Source organism: Rosa chinensis, chromosome 7, assembly GCF_002994745.2.
Source record: "Rosa chinensis cultivar Old Blush chromosome 7, RchiOBHm-V2, whole genome shotgun sequence".
Lineage (NCBI taxonomy): Eukaryota > Viridiplantae > Streptophyta > Magnoliopsida > Rosales > Rosaceae > Rosa > Rosa chinensis.
This window is the reverse complement of record NC_037094.1, coordinates 9,373,103-9,391,260: the sequence shown is the minus strand read 5'-3', so window position 1 is coordinate 9,391,260 and position 18,158 is coordinate 9,373,103.

The window sequence follows — 18,158 nt, the reverse complement described above, 5'->3', positions numbered from 1 at the left end:
TGCATCAGGATCAGAATTGAACCTCCGAGCGCCGCCGTCATCCAAACCACTTATCCAACACCCATTGCCACAACTCAGCCCAACGGGGATCCGATTCTGATCCCAGCCCGATTCTACTCCGCTCCCATTACACAACCACGCCCCGACCACTCCTTCCAACCGAGAAAGACGAACACGACCCGACTCCAGTCTCCCGGCCTGAGATAAGCCAATCACCGGCTAGTTCTCCAACCCAACCCGGTCGCATCTTCCGCCTCCCAATCCAGTCACGACCTCCAAACAACTACCGGGGAAGCACCTGCAAAAAAACTAGCTGGCCTCACACTCCGATGGGTGCCCAGAGCACTTTTTTTTTTTTTTGGGACCAACACATCCATCAAGTCTCCGATAGGGCAATACTGTAGTGTATTCAGTTTGGTTTTGGGAGTTTATGCAATTCACTTTAGGGCATTAATATGATTATTAGAGGGCAATAATAAGATTACTGAGGGGCAATAATAAGATTATTTATTTAGATAAACCTCCGAAAGCTTTCAAAATTCAAAACATATTCATTTTTCACTAATTATTGATCCCCAATAACAAGTTTACTGGGGAGCAATAATATGTTTATTGGGGGGCAATAATATGATTACTGGGTATTATTGGGGGATAATAAAATCAGACGCCAGAATCCGGTCACCGGTCACCGATCTCGTAGCCGGATTCTGGATTCCGGTGACCGATCGCCGGAGTCCGCGGCAGGCCACTGGTCACTGGAGTCCGGCAAGGTCTCCGATCCTTCTCTCTCTAAGTGACAAAGAAGGAGAGGGAAAAATTCTCTCAAAAATAAATATAAAAAAAATATAAAAAAAATACTTAATTGGGTATTAGGGAAATAATCTCTTAGAGTGTTTAGGTAAGTGGGCAATCTCTTACAGTGTTTGGGTAAGTGGGCAATTTTTAAGCTAAAATTGGGTAAATAATCATTTCCAATTCCTTTTGTTTTTGTAATTTCAATTTCTTTTCTTTTTCTTCGGGGATTTGCAAACTCCCTTCTTCTACCCCCCTTTCTTCATCATAGAGGAGACCTAATTAAGCAGAATTGTGGGGGTTCATCCTCACTCCAAGCTTGCAGCTTGTAGAGTTCTCCAAACTTAGAGTTTGTTGAGAAGAAACGATTGACCACAAATATCATTGTTTCGATCTAATCCAACCCCTCTTGGAATAGAATTTCTTGGAAGCGACTATGCTCGGAAATTCCTAATTTCTTATAAGCGACTACGCTCAGAAATTTTTATTATTTTCGTGGTAGCCTTTTCGCTCCGAAACTAACCCTAATCTTTTGTTGTTTTTAAGGATGAGTAACCTGAACAAGTTGAGCTTCGCTCCACTAGAGACAATAGTCGCAGGATACCACAAGTGGGTTCGTGGTGTACGCCAGCATCTTAAGGCTGATGAGATCCTAGATACGATCCAAGAGCCAAGTCAGAACGTGCTTACTCCTCAACAAGCTGCCGCTTTTGAAGCCAATAGAGCTACGAGATAGGCCAATGAAGCTAAAGCTATAATTCTTATGACAAGGCACATGAATGACGTGCTCCAGAATGATTACCTCAATGAGGAAGACCCAAGAAAACTATAGGTAGAACTCGAGCAGCGTTTTGGCAACATTCGTGACTCCCTGCTTCCTGATTTAGAAGTGAGATGGCATAGCCTCCGCTTCTGTGATTTCAAGTCTGTACTTGACTACAATTTGGTAGCACTTCGTATAAAGTCTTTGATGAAATTATGTGGACAGAAAATCACTGATACTATGTTGATCGAGAAGGCTCTCTCTCTACATTCCCCTTCTCTGCATTGATGATAGTCAAGAATTATCAGATTGATGTCAATGCCGGACGCATCACAAGATTTCATGAGCTTATTGGAGCCATGAACGTAGCTGAAAAGCATGACAACATACTTGTGAAGAACTATAACTCTAGATCCGTGTGAGCAAAGCCAATTCCGGAGTCTAATTATAGTCGCGCCCCTAAGGGAGGGTGCCAAGAGCGAAACCCTAAGGAAAGGGATAATTCTAGACGTTCTGGTCCATATTCTCGCCCCAAAAATGAAGGAAACCACCAAGATAGGCGTGCACAGAACCGTAGAGGTCAACGTGTGAAGAGAGAGAGGTAGAGCCTTCGGCTATGGTGGTGGCGCCATCAAGGATCATAGCCATCCCCAACGCGTTCTAGGTGTACCTCGATCAAGAGAGCCTGATCATGATGATGCTTGTCTTCGGTGTGGAGCGTCCAAACATTGGGCCAAAGCATGTAATGCACCCCAGAATGTTGTTAACGCGTACAAGACGTAAAGGGAAGCAAATTACATGGAGCAAGAAGATCAAGATGACGATCTCACTCTAAGGGTTGAAAACTTGAAAGGCCAAGATCTAGAGAGTGGCAATTTTGATTAAGTCTTTTTAGTTTCCAAGAGATGTAATAGGCAATTGCCATATATTTTTGTAATAGATGCCAATGGTTTAGTCTTTCTTCAAAATAGGCTCACCCAAAGTAAGTGTGATGTCTAGGAAGGTTTTGAGATTAGTGGTACTTAAGCGAGCCTTGCTTCACCGACATCTCTCTACTCACCTGGTCATATTTATTTTAGAATTACCGAAAGAAGTTAGACGACTACCATTGTTTTGCATTAGCTAGCATTTTGGATTAGATTTTCTTTGGTCAAAGAGACAATGATGTAACTCAGTTGGTTTATGAATAAAATTTCGAGTTCTTTTCATTATGACTCCATTTTGATTATGAGCATATGACTTTGTGACAACGATGGCCCAGGTATTAATTCAAGGACATGGAATAGCCCAAGTTTCCCTTGCCAAATGGCATCTTGATTACTGTCACAGAAACTCTCTACGCTCTAAGGGCAAATCGCACCTATGAATAGCCAACGAATTCCATGTGAAAACACATGTAGAGAACGAAAATGAGTTCTTTTGCAATACCTCTAACGATTGTGAACAAAGGCGCATCTTAGAGAAATTTATGTGTCTCTCTAGTGGACTCTATGTTACTATTCGAGCTATTAAATCCAATAAAGTTATGAGAAAAGATCTCTTGGATTTAGACACATATTGGCTTTGTCACGACAAGATAGGTCATCCTAGTCATGACATGATGATCCGTCTACTAAAGACTTCACATGGACATCCTTTCTCTCGAGCGAAACGAAGCATGAATCAAAAGTTGACTAAGTGTGACCGTCATCGCTGCCTCCTAAGCCGCCGCCGTCCACCACCAGTCCCTATCCATAACGCCATGGATGGCTTCCATCATGGTGACGCTGCAATCACCAACTTTACTTCAAATAGCGTTTCAGACACTCAGGCCAAACCAAAATCCTCATTGGTTACTTCTAAAGCCTCTCGCTCGTTTTACAAAACTCGTTCCTTAGGGAAATTAGGACTGAGACCGTCCTATGCAAAAGATATGAAAATACTCATTCTGTTCTTACATAGAATCCATGGGGATTCTATGGATTGATTCAACCAACTTGCAGACGCTTAAATATTTCATGATGTTGGTTAACATGCAAAAACAATGGTCACGTGTTGTGCCATTGTCCACCTGTAAACACTGCTTATACTACACTCCTAGCAAATATCATATGACAACAGGCTCACTCTACGGATCATCATATTCAGTCAATTGGATTTGACATTGCTAGAGAGTATACATCGAAGACTTTCAATGGTTATTGCATATCACTAGGACTAATGTTTTATATCATATTCACATGAACACACCCAAATAGTCTTGCGGAAACGACTACGATGGTAGCCTGAAATTTGGTAATGCGCTCCAATATCCTTATATCCGCTTGGGGTGATGCAATATCGCATGTAGCTATTCTAATTTGTCTACAACCCACCGCTACTCAATCTACCTATGCGTTACAGCTAGTGACTGGGTACAAGTATCGTACTTACACATCTTTGAGTGTGTCATTTATGTGCCAATTATGCCGCCACATCGTATTATGATGGGTCTTTACAGACGAATGGGCAACTACGTTGGATTTGAGATTCCAACAATCGTCCGCCATTCAATGCCTTTGCTAGGTGATCTCTTTATAGCATGTCTTGCGGATTGTCACTTTGATGAGACAGTCTTCCTGTCATTACAAGAATGTTCAGCAGGAACGACAGGAATTGTCTTGGCCTGTCCTTACTATGTCTCATCTCGATCCCCACTAAAGTGACGAGATCACACATATTTGCTGCAAATATGCCTGCAAGGAAGGACGTCCCTACGAAAGGACGTAGCGCCACCCTACACGAAGGTAGGCATGGCGCCAACGTCATCGATAGTGGCACTCTAGTGTTACAGGCCATGGCCCCAGCTAGGATGCATGAGAGGCTCGTGGGTTGGAAGGATACTTTGGCACAACCAATCCTTTGATCATCGACACTCAAAATCCGTCTCATGATAATCTTCTGGATTAAGGTTATCGTTGGGGGACGCCTCAACGTCGGAAACCTATTTATGAGAATATAGAGCTCTATGAAAATTACACTACATGAGACGTGGGATAGAAACTCCATCATAATTGATGATGTAATCGCGTATTTCATTGCGCATGAGTTTGTTGAGTCTGATGATATCGAACCACGCTCCGTTGATGAATGAATGCCAACGTAGAGAAATTTGGCCTAAATGGAAATATGTTATCCAGGTTATGTTGAATTCTCTAACGAAGAGGAAGGTTTTCGAGCCAATGATGCCAACACCTCCTAACATAAAACCTATTGACTAATGGTTCTTCGTTAGAAAGTGTGGTGAGAAAAAGAGAAGGTAATCTCGCCTTATGGCTCAAGGCATCTCACAAAACGCCCTGGAATCGACTACGATGAGTGACTTGATACACATTTATGCAAGTGTACGTATCATTGTCAAGATAGGAAAATATTATGCCCAAAGTTATTGTACCACTGAGATTAGTGGCAAACCCACAATCCTTGGGTAGTCGGAATTAGAGTCATTAAGCAAATAAAAGAAAAAGAAAAGAAAAATAAATAAAAATGCTACTCTAAGGCACCAAGCCTTAGCAATGCTCGGCTTTGGTTCTCACCAAGGCCTAATCAAAGCTACGAGCTTAGTGATGGCTATTTACAATGAAGTAGAAATTATCATTCGAAATTGTAATTGTAATTTTCTAATAATTAAATTGCAAGAATTTAAATGAAAGCTTTAGCTAACAACTAAAATAAATAAAGAAAAGAAAAGTAAGAAATGAAAATTAGGTCACTAGGGTATCGGGTATCCTTCTAGCCAAATTCAATGCACAAATATATTCCGACAATGGACATTCAATTCATGATAGCATCAAGAAGAACCGTACCCAAGACTTTTCAAGGCTCATGAGTCAATAGATTCCTTAAAAGGTATTCCTACTCCGGATCAAGGGTCGTAGAAACTAAATTGAGACAATCTAGAGCCTTGTTAGGGACTCTAGTTGCACCAAAAGGTGAAGAGTCCTAAAATCAAGGTTCTCAAGCTAGCCAATATGGCAATCGAAATTGGTATTGTAACTAACCATGTTCTAGACAAGTGTCCTACCCATAAACTAGAGAAGTGATTAGGTCTTCTAATTTGTTCTAGACATGCTCATCTACACATTCAAGAGTTAATCAAGCTCCTAAGCATGCATCTAAGCCAAATATCATAGAATAAAACATATGCCAAACACGAAATTGAAAACTATGAAGTCAAAACATATTTATTACATTAAATCCATGCTAGGGTTCAATTATCCCTAGTTTCCCAAAGAAACTATTCACTACCCATATACTTCAATTATCCCTAGTTTCCCAAAGAAACTATTATCCCTAGTTCAATTTTTTAATCAAGATGGTCCATGTACTTCCAATTTCCATCAACCTAGTCCAAAATTTGACTTTGACTCTAATTGTGATGTCATACGCTGAGTTGGCACCAACAAGCATGACCCACGGTTCAGTTTTTAACTCTCAATTTGGACGAAATGTCCCAACTACCCCTTAATACTCTTTTCCTCATCTCTCTTCCTGAAACTCGATAGCTCCTCTCTCTCTTTCCTTTCTCTCTCTCCCTTTCCCTCCCTCCTCCACCATGTCTCAACCCATGTCCTCTTCAGCCTCAGATCACGACACAATAACTCCAACCCACCTCTATAACCCGTAGCAGGATCTCCAAGATATATCTAATTCGAAAACTTTACCAGCTTCCCACCTCGCCAGAATTCCTCTTTATCGAGGAGGCTCGCTCAGTACACAGTCCCAATGGCCACTCTAGTATCTCAACCACCCCACCTCCACCTTCCGCAGTCCAAGACCCGAACTCTCACAATAAGCCCAGTAAGAGCGACTCAGCGGCTTTCAAGGAGAAGAAGCACATCTCCGTCGACTACAATAGTGGCACTCACTACCTCTCCACTCATATCGGCGACTTCAGGAAACGAGACATCCCCAAACACCACCGCTTATGAGTAGAAACGAAGCGTTTCCAGAAAGACTAGGCCATCTCCAACATCGTCAATCGGATCTATCAGCTCCGTCGCGGTGACGACATTGACGGCGTGCTCAATCGATGGGTCGAACGCTTCGCCAGGAAGAACTTCCCCATCCTAATTAGAGTAAGCTTCATTCTTGATGAGAATTGTTAGTATGTGTTTGCGATTGGGTTTGTGAAATAGGAAATTGTTTTGGCTTCAAATTTGCAGGAAATGACGGCGAGAGGGTTGGTGTAGCACTGTATGCAAGTGTTCCGGTGATCCCACAAAGCCAGAGCTCAGTCGCTCTCCTCTACTGCTGATCTAATCTTCAAGTTCCGCAACCTCCGCCTCTTCGAGACCCACACTGGTGGTTGATCGCGCGATCACTTGACGACATTGTTTTGCATGTCGGGTTTGAGGTCAACGATAAGACCATAAGCGTGCTGGAGTCGTGGGAGGGCTTCCGGGCTTGGGTGATGCCCGAGAGGCAGCGAATCGAGTTTTGGGTCTGGTTATGATGGGTTTGCCGCTTGCTGATTGAATTTGTGTGAAGGGGTTTCAAATTTTTCCATGGATTGATTCAGTGAAGGCGAGAGTGAGATGGAAAAGAGAGATTTGATCCTCGTCCATCCAATCGAGGCCAAAACTAGATTGTGGAGATGACTATTTGACATTGCACTTCTTCAATTTCGTTTGGCTCGTCTTCTAACTCTTGTTGTGGTTATGATGGATTTGCTTCTTGCTCCGTCAAAGAAGTTGAATTTGGTGGAGGAAGAAAGGGAAGAAGACGAAAGGGAATAGAATCGGGGAGAGGAAGAAAGAAAAAGAAAAAGAAACTGAAGAAGTAGGGTAGTTTGGACATTTCGTTCAAACTGAGAGTCAAAAACTGAACCGTGGGCCATGCTTGTCGGTGCCAACTCAGCATATAACGTCACAATTAGACTCGAAGTCAAATTTTGGACTAGGTTGATGGAAATTGGAAGTGCAGGAACCATCTTGATTATAAAAAAAAGTCAGGGACCAAAGTGATTTTAGGCCTAAAGTTCGAGGGACTAAATTGAATTTAGTCCTATAGAAAAATATGAAAGACATAATACGGAAGAGAGGAGAGAGTTGACTTGGTCACTCCTAGCTATATGCTAGTATGAATCAAGCAATTTCTTCACTCAATTACCCAAAATGGAGATGTGATGCTCTTGATGATGTCTCCTTGAAGCTTGAGTGAGTCCTTCTTTAAATTCATAAAATAAAACTAAAGAAAATGTAGAAAATAGAGAGGAGGAAATGGGATGAGAGCAGCCCAAAAGCTGCCCTCCTTTGGTGTGCTGCGCTGTTAATTGAGAGAGGCAGGAAAAGGAATATATATATATATATATATATATATATATAGCCTAGGGCGGCTGTTAGTGTGAGAGGAGGAAAAAGATTAGACTGACACGTGGCAGCATTTAAATCGCTGAAGCAATTAAGTTTAATTGCTGCACACGCACGTGAAGGAAGGGTGATGGGCTGATTGGATTGGTCAATTAAGCATTGCATAATTTCTGCCACATGTCAAGAGGATAATTAAGCAAGGGGTGATTAGCCCATCTTTCCTTGCATGTTGCATGTGCTACTACAGCTTAATTAACGAATTAAGCTTAATTGCATATGTAATCAATTAAACTTAATTGCTAAATTAAAATTTCTGTAATTTCGTTATTTTGATAAAAATTTCAAATTGCTCTATTTTCGCGTCATTTTTCTTTGATTTATGCAATTCCACTTATTTCCTACACAATAAATAAAATTGGATTAATTACATTATATTTGGCTCAAGTATTAGCTTATTTCTAGTGTTTTAGATACAATTACATACATATAAATGCATGTAATCAATGAGATATATTCTCTCGTAATAGATGTCATTGCACTCCACTACCCTGTCAGTTTGGTAGTTTCCGAATAACTGAACATGCAGCTTACAAATGTGGTCACTACGTATCTATATGGGATCTAGATATGGAATATACATGAAGGTTCATGGTGAACTTCATTTACCCAAGTCAAGTGGCTCTAGACCACTAAGCGCGTTTACAATAAAGTTGAAACGCTCACTAAAGTGACTACTTGATTGGGAACGGATATGCCCGCGTGTTTCCATAACAAGTTTTGGATTCTATCGCGGTTCAGTTGGACATGATCTTCATTGGAAGTCCTTAAAGAGTTAAGGAAAACCGCTGAACACTTGAAATCCGAGTTTGAGATGAGGGGTTTTGGGAGAACACGATTATGTCTCAATTTGGAACTTGAGCATCATGTTGATAGATGCTTAGGCATTTTGACAATGTCAAGCCTTCAAGCACTCCCATGATCGTCTGTAGTCTTGATCCTAAAAATGATCATCTTCGTCCAAAGGATGATGACGAAGATGTGCTAGAGGCAGAAGTGTCTTACTTAAGTACAATAGGCGCATTATTGTACTCAGCTCAATGCACAAGACCGGAAATCTCATTTGTAGTGAACTTGTTAGCTATATACAGCTTTGCGCCAACGCGATGTCATTAGATTGGTGTAAAAGATATCTTTCGGTACTTGATATGTACGATTGATATGGGTTTGTTCTATTCCTACAGAGAGACGATGGATACGGACCCATCACACATCAAGAACGCCGCCAACACTGTCCTGCATCCTCAATCCCCGTCCCAAAACAACATGTGTTTTGGAAGGTTTTGCTGATGTTTGGTATCTCTCTAATCCGCACAAAAGTCTTCCCAAACTGGTTAAGTGTTCACCATGGGTAAAGATTGCGATATCATGGAGGTATACAGAACAGACCCTAGTCGCTATATCTTCAGACAATGCAGAGATTATTGCTCTTCACAAAGTGGTTCGTGAATGTATATGGATTGGATCCATAATTACGCATGTTCGAACAATTGTGGTTTGAAGTCTACCACAGATGAGCCTAGATAATGCTACTTGTGTTGAACAAATGAAGAAATGCTACATCAAAAGCGACAACACCAAGCATAATCAGCAAGAACAAACTCTCCTAAAGATCAAAGTGAACTAGATTTAATCTGAGGACAGTGTGGTAGAGTTGCACACTAAGTCATTGCCTAAATTTCACTTTCAAGAAACGTGTTGGTAGCATCATTTACAGAAATTATCTGAACTCCCATGACTGTAGTCATCAGGGGGAGATGCAGACATTAGGGGGACATGTCTATACGTATGGTCTCGAAACATGAAATGTGTGTTGTGCTCTTTTTCCCCTTCGACCGAGGTTATTTTTGTCCCACTGGGTTTTTGTTACTCGGCAAAGTTTTTAATGAGGTAACGAGAGGAGCACCACATTCGGAAGACACAAGGGGGAGTGTTCAAGTAAATCCAAAATATGTGTCTGGCCCAAACTCTAGGTTACTTGACCTAGTGGTAATAGGATTTTAATTAGAGATAATCTCCGAGAATCTTAGAGATATCCATTCAATGTATGATTACCTTTCCTTGTACAATTCAGATTTTATGCATTGTAATCCTCTATATAAAAAGGCCCCTATTATCAATGAAAGTACACAACAATTCTCTCCCAATTTCGTTTTCTTTAAACATGGTTTTATTTATTAAAAAAAGAAGAAGAAGTGGTTTTACTATGGTAATTAAGATGCAATATCTTTTCTCTTTGTAAAATTGGAAATTCTTTAATCTTTATACGTTTACCGACAACAATGGTTACTTCTAAGGCTCTAACTAAATATAGGTGTTATTGTTACGTTTACTTCGAGTTGGTTTATTTATGGTTTTGGGGAAGTTTCATTATAAGAAATTTAGAATCATTAATTTTCTATATCAAAGTTCAAAATCACTTGAGCAAGGTCTGCACTGTGTTAGAGTCATTTCTTATGTTATTTCCTTTGTTTGGAGAATTTTGTTAGTAGCTTTATTTATTTTCAATAATTCTCTATGTTGTAGCCTTTTAGGGAGCTCTGCACATTTTATGTGCTTTTAGCGAATCTTCTGGAGTACTACCGAATGAAAATATCAGCTTTTCGATGTATTTGATGTCTAATGAGTGGATATAGTTCTATGTACCGCTATGGGTACTAACACAACCTTTTGTCTGTCTATAGATGACAGCAGAAGGGTATGTAATGACAGTTCTGACTTGAGATAAATGATGTTGTCGCCCTTTTGGGTTAGGTTTGATTCAAAAAAATAAAAAAATTACTTATGATATACATTAATTTAATTAACGATCTTTTTGTATTTGATAAATAAACGGTTAAACATGACGATATTATTTGTTAGTAAAACTTTTTTTTTCTCAAGATCACACGGTTTCTCAAAGGCTTCCTAAACCTAGAGATTAATCCATACTAGAGCATCATGTCAGAACACTTCCTCCCCCTTGGCCACCAAGAATAGATTGGGATTTAACTTCAATCAACGTCGTTGGGATTTGAACCCGAGTATGGGGGTTCCACATCTGAAGGCTCTTACCAACTCAACCACTTGTGGCGGTTAGCTGTCTGTTATTTGATATAGTTGAATGACGAATTTTTATTTATTATTTTTTAATTAATTATCTTAGAATATTTAAAAAATATATATGCAATTTCAATTTTAAAAGTATGAAATGAACACTTGTTAATCACACCTGAAATTATCAATGAAAATCACCTTAAATGAATCTAAAATAGGGGAGCTGCTCTCAAATTAATGGTTGGATAAGTGGTCTCAATTTTATGGGTAAAAGTTATAAATAGTCATTGTGGTTTAAAGTGATGCTCAAATTTAACCTTGTGGATTAAAAATATTTAATTTTACACATGTGGTTTGCGAAACTAATTAATATTGGTCCGAATGCTATTTTTGACAAAAATCCCTCATGTACAAAGATAAATTAGTCATTTCAATTTAAAATAGTAAAAGAAATTAAATTAAATAGCATTTGAAAAATGAAACTAAAAAAATAGGAGGTTGTGAAGTTCTGATTTTTATTTATTTTTAATTTCATTTCCTATACAATTTTTAATTTATTTTGTTTTTCATTTTATTTATTTATTGAGATGACAAACTTATCCTTACACATGACTTGCACATGGGAAAGTTTTTGTCAAAATTAGCTTTTGGACTAACTTTGATCAATTTCGTAAGTCATAAGGGTAAAATTAAACATTTTGAAACCACAAGGTTAATATTGAGTATCACCTCAAATCACAAGAACTATTTCTAACTTTTACCCTTAAAATATTAATTCTACAACACATATGTCATCAAACCGTTAATTTTAAAGTCATCATTAGAGACTCACTCTCTAAAATAATTCACCCTATAAGGCTATAACCATGACCCACATGAGAATCGAGGCCGAATTTTGCCATGATATTATACCAATATTTGTTATCTTCTAAAATTGCATATCCTGAATTTCTTAGCCAAAATCTAGCCGAAAGGACATCATATTTGCCTGCATGTTGAAACGGTACTCATTAAATTATATAAAAGTCCACTTTTCAGAAAAAACGCGGTAGATTTTCTGTTTTTGTTCTTTTTTTTTTTTTGGTCAAATGTTTTTGTTCTTCATTACCTACTAATCTATTAGCATTATGTGTTTATTTGATAAAATAAAACAAAAACAGAAAATCTTATTTGATAAAATATTAATTAGCATTATGTGTTTATTTGATATCTTCAATGATCTGGCACATTAGCTAATTGAATGGTCTACGTCTAATTTGATAAAATAAGCTAATTTAATATTTTTTTTGAAGAGATAAGCTAATTTAATATGATTAATTACAATTATATAGGGTATGGCCTCTGAAAAGACATATAATTTAAGCACATTGTTGGATCCAAGCATATTCTGCACGATATGTTGTTACCTGAAGAAAATGGAGCGAGGGAATTAAGCAATAATAGAGTCAAGAAGATAAAATTAAAGATAGGATAAGCAAGAACTTTATAACCATGTCAATTATTAATATAGCAGCAAAGACACTTCAAGGAAGTACTTCCATTCCGATATTTGATGATATGAGAACAAATATCCTCTCCATATTTATGATTGAAAAGGAGAAGATGAGAAATCAAACACTTGAGTGGTGATGATGGTGTTAAGTGATGCCGTAACCCGGTAAATGGAAGAGACAAAACATACCTACCAAAATGTATAATTAAGCAATGATTTCAAACTCCAAGGTAGAGTAAACTACCGAACAAGGTGACTCGGTTTTTTCAGATTTTTGGGTGATGCAAAGAAGTTAACCAACAAATAAGGAGCTTCAGTCACCAAAATTTTTATAGTGTTTTAGAGTAATGAAGTACTCAAAAGAATGAAGTCGTTAGATTAGTCATTATTTACTGTATAGGTGTTCCACACAATGAACTCTATCAATAATTTCCACCTCCATAATTTCAAAATATTAGAGCGCTATTAAAGATCTCGCCTAGTTACCGCCTAGTTACTATCATATTAAACAATGACAACAAACAATTTTATTAGATAAGAAAAAAGAAAGTTGAGGTTACTAAAGATTAAAAATTAATTATTATGGTACACGTATTATTGGTCTTCTTGGGATTGAAAGTGGGAGAGTAAAAGATTCATAACCGATTGCAATCCTGCTTGGCCAAATTCTTGTTTGATCAGAAAAGAGTGTAAGATCGATGGTAGATACTTGATCATGTAGCTAGAGTAGTTGGTTCACAACCATCATGTACACAAGCCAAGACATCACTGATCCCTGTAGTCCCTTGAGATAGTGAAGGAATCATAGACCTTCCCGTCACTGCTTTTCTTGTACTCCAAGAGAAGCGATGAGTGGTTAAATCACTTAAATGCAGTGAGCTTCGTGAAGCCGAAATCGGAATCTTTGAAAAGGCTCCGAGTGGTCTGCATGTTAGAATCAACATGGACTTATTACACATTAACATATAGTAAATTGATAATTAGCTTAATGTCAAAACTAGTTCAACATGGACACAAACTGTAAATCAATACTATTAACTTAATGAAGCAGTGTATCAATTCATTAAGGATAGTAATCCATTGCTTAGTCTACAAGAAAGGCTACAAGATTGTGATACATTAAGAATCTAACTAGGAAACCTCATCCGATAAGGAATGCTTTAATGGGAAGCTTCTTGAGGGTTAAGTCACCTATATAAATAGGGTTTTTGTCCATTTACCCCATTTCTAGGGATTTTTTTCCCACTAACCCCATTGAGTTTTTTTAATTCCCTCTTACCCAATACACTCTAAGGGAGTCTTCCCTAATACCCCATTAAGATTTTTTTTTTGTTTTTAATTTTTTTTTAATACCATTTTACCCCTCACCCCTTCTTTACTTAGAGAGAGAGAGAGAAAATAGAAGAGAGAGAAACCATAGGAGACTTTGCCGGAGCCCGTCACCGGTCTCCGGAATCCGGTCACCGGTCGCCGGATTCCGGTCACCGGCCGCCGGATTCCGGCCAACTTTCGCCGGATTCCGGTCACCGGAATTTGTTGAAAATCTCACCGGAAAGGTTTTTTGGCCCCCAATAGACATCTATTACCCCCCAATAGACCTCTATTGCCTCCTATTGCCCCCCAATAGACGTCTATTGCCCCGATAGTCTATTGCCCCTAATAGACGTCTATTGCCCCCCAATAGACGACTATCAGCCATGTATTGCCCCCCAATAGACGTCTATTGCCCTCCAATAGAACTTTCGGTAGCCGAAATAGGAACTAATCTTCCTAAAATTTGACAGATAAAACTTTGATTAAAGAAAAAAACGAAGAAATTATATCAATTTTAAAACGTCTATTGCCTCCCAATAGACGTCTATTGCCCCCCAATAGACGTTTCGATTACCGAAATGAGAACTAATTTTTCTAAAATTACACAAATATAACTTTAATTAAAGAAAAAAAGAGGAGATTACATTAATTTAAAATATCTATTGCCCTGCAATAGACGTCTATTGCCCCCCAATAGACGTCTATTGTCCCTCAATAAAACTTGTTTTTTCCTTTTTTTTTTTCTTTCCTTTTCGACCTTCTGCCCCCTATTTTACCAAAAAAGTAAAAAAATAAAAAAAGCAAGAGGGTTGCAGCTCAATCATAAAAAAACAAGTCAAGGTATGGACTATATGCAGGATGAGTAGGCTCCAATCTTCAAAGATTCTCTAATACTAGTTGTTGCAAGTCCATACAATAGATAATTAAGGAAAAATAAAAAGAAAAGGAGAAAAAAAAGATGGCTGCTCAGAAATCAAAAGATTCAAAACACCTACTATTCCCCTCATCTCATCTACCTGCCTTTCTCAGCCCCTCACTCTCTCCACTCCTTATCTTCCTCCGTCGCTCCTCTTCTTCTCCTCCGTTGAGTACATCCAGTGCGACGTTTCCAACGCCGAGGACTCCAAGGCCAAGCTCTCGTCGTTGACCGACGTCACTCACTCACTCACCTCTTCTACGTCACCTGGACCAGCCGATCCACCGAGGTCAGTCACCGCTTTGGAGTGGGATGAGATCGAGTTTCCGGATGCTACTGGTGGACCTGTAGCTCGAGGTGTTCGACGAATCGCCACGGCAGAGGAGGACTTGGGAGTGGAACCGCCGTCGTCGTCGACGGAGAAATTGTCGACTTTGAATTCGGCGTTGTGGTCGTTACTATGATCGACGATGAAGTGGTGCTGGACTAGGACCAGCCAGTCGTCGAGGTCGACTCCAATCTGGACAGAGTCGTCGAGGTCGATTCCTCCGGTGACGAAGCCGTGGTGGGCGGCCCGAGTCTGGAGGAAAGGGAGACGGCCTGGGTCCAGTGCCGGAGGGGAGAGAGAGCCTGGGTCGTGCGCCGGAGCCGGAGGTCAGTAGGGAGAGAGGGAGGGGCATAGAGAGAGGAGAGAGAGATCGGGATGTGTGAGAGATTGGTGTTGAGTGGCAATGGTTGTAATTGTTTAATTGGGCTGAGGGCAAAATGGTCATTTTCTATTAAATTGTGTATGTGGGAATAAAAATCTGTTGCTGGGGTAAGTGGGATAACTTTGGCTCATTTTGGGGCTTTTGGTCAAGATCCCATATAAATAAGATGAATTGGTCCCTAATTACTACCACGTTTTTTGCATATTGTTCTGTCCATTGAGAAGCAAGTTGGTAAATAACAGAAGACCATATTCAGTGATCGTGTTTGCAGCTGCAGAGATGGAATCCATGCCTATGATTGCTGAAGGTAAGCCTTGATCCTTTTATGATTATTGTCGAGTTGATGTGCATATGTTGTGAGCATGTATATGGTTTTTACAATTGGTATCAGAGCATAGGCTCACAAATATCAAAATCGTTTTAGGGTTTTGCAAAACAAACACAAAAAAAAAGGAGGGTTTTTGCTTTACGGGTCAAGTAACTGATCAGGTAACTGACCAGACCAAGTAACTGTACCTGGTCAAGTAACTGGCCACATAACTGGTCAAGTAACTGAACCTCAAAATCTTCCAGTGGCTCAGCCTAGAAGATCACAGAGAGCAAGAAAACCAACTTATGGGGGGGAAGAGAGTGACTACATTGTTTATCTGCAAGAAGCAGAAATTGAAATGGACTGTGCAGAGGACAATGATCTAACTACATTTAATCAGGCCATTGAAAGTACTGAATCACATCAGTGGCAGCTAGCAATGGAAGTAGAAATTGATTCCATGAGCCAAAATGCAGTTTGGGAATTAGTTGAACCTGACCCCAACCAGAAGCCTATAGGTTGTAAATGGGTTTTCAAAACCAAAAGATATGCAAATGGCAATGTAGAGAGACATAAAGCAAGATTAGTTGCCAAGGGTTTTACACAAAAGGAGGGCATTGACTTTACTGAGACTTTTTCTCCAGTTTCTACAAAAGACTCGTTTAGGATAATCATGGCTTTAGTGGCTCATTTTGATATGGAGCTACACCAGATGGATGTTAAAACAGCTTTTTTGAATGGTGAACTAGATGAAGTGATTTATATGAGGCAACCAGAAGGTTTTGTGCAAGCTGGAAGTGAAAACTTAGTATGCGAGTTAAGAAAATCAATTTATGGCCTAAAACAAGCTTCTAGACAATGGTACAAGAAATTTGATTTTGTGATTTCTACTTTTGGATTTACAGAAAACCTTGTTGATGAGTGCGTTTATTTGAAGACAGTTGGGAACAATTTTATTTTCCTAGTCCTCTATGTGGATGATATACTCTTGGTTAGCAGTAATATAAAACTGCTCAAAGATACCAAGAGCTTTCTGTCAAAGAATTTTGACATGAAAGACTTAGGAGAAGCATCCTATGTACTAGGCATTGAGATTAAAAGAGATAGGGACAGAGACTACTTGGTTTGTCTCAACAGAATTATGTTACCAAAATTTAAAAGAGATTTGGTATGGAGAAGTGTGCAGATGGAGAAGTTCCCATGTCCAAAGGTGATAAGTTAACCAAGAAGCAAAGTCTCAATAGTGATGTTGAAAAGGAGAATATGGAGTCAAAGCCCTATGCTAGACTCGTAGGAAGTCTCATGTATGCCCAAGTCTGCACTAGGCCAGACTTGTCTTTTGCAGTAGGGATTTTATCAAGGTTTCAATCCAATCCAGGCCATGAGCATTGGGTAGCTGGGAAGAAAGTGTTGAGATACCTGCAGAGAACTAAAAGCCACATGCTAGTTTATAGGCAAGTGGAGGATCTGAAACTCATTGGATTCTCAGACTCGGATTTTGCAGGGAATTATCCAGACTCCAAGAAGTCGACTTGTGGATATGTGTTCATGCTTACAGGAGGTGCCATTGCTTGGAAAACCATGAAACAAACACTTGTTTCAACTTCTACTATGCAAGCTGAATTTATTGCAGTATATGAAACTGTGTGTGAAGGACTTTGGATTAGGAATTTTCTCATGCAGACCAAAGTCTTGAGTCACATTGTGGCAGACACACTTGTGATTTATTGTGACAATGAGGCTGCAGTTTTCTTTAACAAGAACAGTAAAAGGTCAAATAATTCCAAGCATATTGATCTAAAGTATTACAGTGTTAGAGAAAGAGTAAAGCATGGTGAAATAGTTGTTTTGAGTATTGACACAAATTCATAGCTAGCAGATCCTTTCACCAAGGCCTTGTCAGTAGCAGCATTCCAGAAGCATACAACAAGCATTGGAGTTTTAGCTAATCTAGACGCTTAGGTTCAGTAGAGAGTTAGTCCAGTTGGAGCAATTTAAAATTTTAAGGTTCCTGAGTTCTTGTATTTTCGGTTGTGATATTTTTTACTTTTGTTTATCACAACTTATTTGTAATGGCAGTTTATTATTATCAATAAAATTTCGAAGTGCAGCTTTATTGTTTTATTTTGGAAATTATCATCTTGTTTTGAATGTCATACTTGCTATCAGATGGCTTAAATCATGTATAGTATGATGTTAAGGTTCAAGCAATAATTTTAAGCCATCAGTGTTTAGTAAATTTGCTTGAGTTTCTGGTTTTAGAAACATAAAGTAGGACCTAATATATGTTTACTTGTTGATACACATTAACATATATTGTATCACTTCTGGTTTGACATATGTGGATTGCAGGAGCTTGTGTTTGTGGTTTTGAAACTCTGCATTTTTGTTAAAATGTATACTGTTTCTTGCTTTGCATAAGTAACTGTGATCTGACCA